Source organism: Limulus polyphemus, unplaced genomic scaffold (assembly GCF_000517525.1).
Source record: "Limulus polyphemus unplaced genomic scaffold, Limulus_polyphemus-2.1.2 Scaffold796, whole genome shotgun sequence".
Lineage (NCBI taxonomy): Eukaryota > Metazoa > Arthropoda > Merostomata > Xiphosura > Limulidae > Limulus > Limulus polyphemus.
Genome location: NW_013666406.1, coordinates 408,388 through 413,527, shown reverse-complemented (window position 1 = coordinate 413,527; position 5,140 = coordinate 408,388).

The window sequence follows — 5,140 nt, the reverse complement described above, 5'->3', positions numbered from 1 at the left end:
CGCTGCTCAGTTGTTTTCCTTGCCGTGTTTCCTGAACAGCACGATGATTCTGTTGACTGTCGAAAGCGGGATACCCCAAATTCTGCGAAATTTGCCGCTGACTTATTCCACCATCTGCTTGACCAACTATCCTTCCTCTAACAAAATCTGACAATTCGAGAGAACCTTGAGTTCTAGCCATGTTGTAGCACAAGATAATTAGTGTGCGGACCATTTTCATTTATATAGTGCTCTTTGAACACAAATTAGTTAGCAAAAATCAGTTAAATGACGAAAAATTAGGTATCTATTTACTTGTGACCACTCTGTGTATATGGGCTATATCGCTGTGCCACTGGAGGGCCTATTTAAAAATAATAACACGTAATATTCGTGCTTTGTTTGCTGGCAACAGAATACATGTCTGAAATCATTGTTTAAAAATAATAACACGTGATATTCGTGCTTTGTTTGCTGGCAACAGAATGCATGTCTGAAATGATTGTTTAAAAATAATAACACGAAATAAGTTCATTATAAAAAATAATAATAGTGAAACCAAAACTACGTTTACGAAAAAATTCCATAAACCTATGCCTAACTATACATCTAAATTTTTTTTTACTCCAGTTATCACATTCCTTTCAGCCCATTACATATTTTAAAAAGCATTTTAAGCCTGTCTTATGTATGCGCGCCGTTATTCAATACTTGATCTAATAATGTATTCGTTTCCAACACTAACAATATTTGTCGTTCCATTCATTCTAGTTAGTCCATTACAGTTTTCAAAAACACATTTGCTTCGCAAAGCCGAAAAATCTTGTTAATTTTTTTTTCATAACCTTACAATGCTTTTAAAGCAGATTTATGTTTCTAGCTAATGGCTGAAGTATTTAAATTCATTAAAACAAATACATAGTTTTAAACACTGTGCATATGGCTTTCTTCACACCCATCGTTACTGGATCTTATTAGCAGTTCATTCACCCCGAGAGAAGATAAACAACTAGTTAGTACGCTATTACTTGTCACACACGAGTAATTTAACTTAAAAGAATAAACGAGCGCTAAAGCTACAGTGTACGCACGATCGAACATGACACCGACAAAACGGAGTTTAAATACATATAGATACGGTGATTTACAGAATCTTTTGTCTCTCATCATCCTGCCTAAATGACGAGTTCTGACATTATACGAAAGACCTCTTAGGCGGTGACTTGTGGGAGACAAAATATAGATATGGAATGCTCTATTTACACCCCCCTGTCTTTTAACGTAAAATGGGTAAATTAAGAGGAATATGGAAAAAAAGACGTTATGTAATTTATATCCGTGGTGCGCAACACTGTGGGGCGCGCCCCAAGATCATATAAATTATATCTGAAATTTCCAATTTAAAAAAAAAGGAGTTTTAAAAAATACCATCTACATATTGCTACTACGGAGTAATATAATAACAGGAGAAAATAACATTTACAGTATATATATACACACATATAGGTGAGAGTGAAGAGCTGCATCAGTATACTGGCTGCAAAAAAAAAAAAAACGTAGAGGTTAATTCCTCGTTACACAGCCGAAAAGTTATGTATTTCACTCTCTTTTTTTTTTTGAGTGTGAAATTAACCTCTCACTTGCACAAAGTTTTAAGACTTGTTTTATTTTCTAAATGGTCAGAGATAACAAAACGTATGTTTATAAAAGTGGGTGTCATAACAAATTATAAAAAGTGATTATATACTACTGATTTATACCACAAATTTTAAGCCTATTTGTTTCCAATACTTCGCCAGCTTTCGACTTCTAAACTTTTAATACTATAAGTAATTTCTCACACTATCGGTATAATAATACGTAATAATACCTACTTGTTATAGAGGTGTGGAAAACTTTATGAGTGGTAGGATTTCAAATATCAATTAATTTATAGTTTTAATCTGAAGAGAAAAAAAAAGGTTTTGTTGGATAATAAATCTTGCACCGTCCTCAGTTGGGAGCAGCAATTCAGGCTTCATAAGCTCTTGTCGTCCCAGGTTGATCGATGATACAGAAAGTTTATGTTTCAGGTGTGGAAAACACGTTTAATGAGGATAAAAAGAGAATCTGGATAAATTAAATTTATATAATGAGTTTACGAATGCACTTCAATTTTATTTCTCACTCAGCTTTTTATGCGTCTATTTTTACAAGGTAAAAAAATAGTTATTGGTAGCGCCATCTGTTAGTGTAATTATGTAACTTGCGTAGAAAAAAGCCTGAAAAGGCATGTTTGGTAAAAGGTTTCGATTCCGCCACCCTTAGATTGCGAGTGGAGCGCCCTAAACCAAACACAAATATTCCTTAAAGTTGTTTAATGAAGTTTTTTTCGATATCAGGGACCGGTTCGCTACCTCCCTAAACTATAGCGGACCACTAAAATGCGAGTACAACGAAAAATCATTACGATTTACATAACAATATTTTGTCAGTTTTTGTTATTTTCGTGAAATTCCACAAACTGATGGTTGAGAAACACTGGTTTAAAATGTGAGTTGTTTACCACTACTTCGCCCTCTGTTGATGAATCTTCACCAAATTTGGTATGGACGTTCATACACTAATTATCACGGATTCCCTACATCATGCAGCACAAAACATTCAATGGAAACAATAAATCCCTATAAAATAAATTACTATTGTTGAATTTCACGCAAAGATACTCGAAGTACATCCGCGATAGCCGTCCCTAATTTTGAAATGAGAGATGATAGGGAAGGCAGCTAGTCAACACTTCCCACCGTTAACATATTATCAACGAATGGAGGGATTAACAATTACATTATAACGTTCTTACAGTTGAAAAGGCATGTTAGGTGAAAGGTTTCGATTTCGCGACCCTTAGATTGCGAGTGGGGCGCCCTAAACCTTCAGTCCAACATTAATTCAGAGGGCGCTAATTTATAGTATTGACCACTGAACTGTATAAAACAAATATAGTTCAAGGTATTTGGTATGATCAGTTTAAACCAGTGATTTTGAACGTGGGGCACATGCCCCACAGGAGGGGGGGGATTTGAAAATGCTGCAATAAGAAAAAATTTTCATTTGGGTGTGAAGAGCAAAAAAACGTTCCGTGACTCAAAACTGAGCCGTCTGACACATTTTTTCAACACCAGATTTGTTTTTATATTTTTTTGAGGTGTCGAGGTGGGGCATGGAGCAATAAAGGTTAAGAACCACTAGTTTAAACAATAGGCTCACAAAGCAATAATTTACCACAAAAAATTATCCTTAAAGTTGTTTAAAGAAGTTTCTCAACTATTTCGATATCACGAACCTATTCGCTAGCTATCTAAATAAAATATAGCGGCGTTGCGAACCACTAACAACGTAAAATCATTAATATTTACATACGATTATTCTGTTAGTTTTTGTTGTTTTTGTGAAATTCCACGAACTGATGGCCGAGAGACACTGTTTGAGTTGTTTCCCTAATTACCGGTAGGGAATACGAGTTGTATCATTAATATACTAAATCACCAGGCCAATAACCTATTATATTGTGCTTAATAACTTATGAACCTTTTGGTTCCCATGTAAAAATAAAATAGTTCAAAATGGTTTGTTTGTTTGGAACTAAGCACAAAGCTACACGATGGGCTATCTATATTGAAACCCGGTTTCCTTTTGCGGTGAGCGGTATATATATAAGTAGTTCAGAGCTTTGACTCTGAGTGGAAGACAATTAACCTGTTTAAAGTCCATGAAATAATTTAAATTGATAGATTAACTTAAACTTTTCCTGTCATTAGGAACGGGTAATTTGCTTGTAATATATATAGACGTAAGCCTAACTTCTAAGGGAAGGATAAGTTCCTTAAGTTCAAGGTTAAGAATAGTTGGTAGTATAGATTGCCTTGATCAAAGACGCAATGGTGAAATACAGATTTATATTATTCACATATTAATTTTTTCCTAGAATTCGAAAATTGCGAAAGTGTAAAAATAAATAAAATTACTGTTGAGGAAAGCTTGTTTATGGATGAGCAGTGATAGATTTTGAAGAAATGAAGTGAGCAATCCGTCACGTTACTTTTGCGTTTTGGGGCGTAATGTTTCTTCGCCCATTTTGAATGCCCCCAAATGACTTACAACTCTAAGTTAGTCTTGTATATATATATAAGATGGTCATAACGTGACGGGACAACAGTGTAGTGAGTAACTGAACTGCAGTCAGTGAGTGTGTAATTGAACTCGAGCACGTGAGACGTTCGTTGAGAATTATGGCGCGACTGTTGAAATTAAGTGTATCGTAAAGTTGTATTTAATTTTAGTTAAAACTAACTAAAATTAAAAACAGTAGAGGCCGCAGCATTATTTGCATGGCTCTCAAATTTGTCGAAAGTCAGGACGTTGAATACATATTTATATCTTTAAAGACAACGATCAAGATTAACTAAAAGTGTAGTCCTTAGAACACAATTGATTCAATTTATATGTGAAGTAATACAATTATGTTATATTTATAAATTATTTTGAGGTTATAATGGTTATTCTTCCCTGAAATATAGCTCGGCCCTTAGACTTTTATAAATGGCCCTAACAGCAGTCTAACTCTTAGGATAAGAATATTTAGTCGAAATATTATAAAAAAATTTCTTTTTACAAATTTTGTATATTAATATCATTAACTACATATAGCTAAAATTGAAATGTACAATGTATATTTTATATTGGTCAATGAAGGACTGAACAAAACCTAAATGTCTTTTGAAAGTTGTATCTTAACTCAACAGTACATCTCTATTCACAACGTTAATGCATACATGATGATAAATATAAATATCACGAACAAAAAAGCTGAAAATAAATTAACATTTATCATTGAATCTCTCAAGACTTCTATAGTTAACTGCTATTACAAACTAATGAAAGAAGTATTCTTGATTTTATTTATTTGTTTTCTTATCTAGGCTCTTCGTTCGTTATTAAGGGAGTGATACACGAAAAATGTTCTACTATATCTTATCACATTGTTTTATTGATTCTCACATTCACTTCGTTTTACAATTAAAAATTCTATATTAAAATAGTGGCTCGCACAACTGCCTGAAATATATTTTTGAATTACTGATTTTTCCCCCATGGTTTTTAGGCTGAATGATAGTGACTTTCA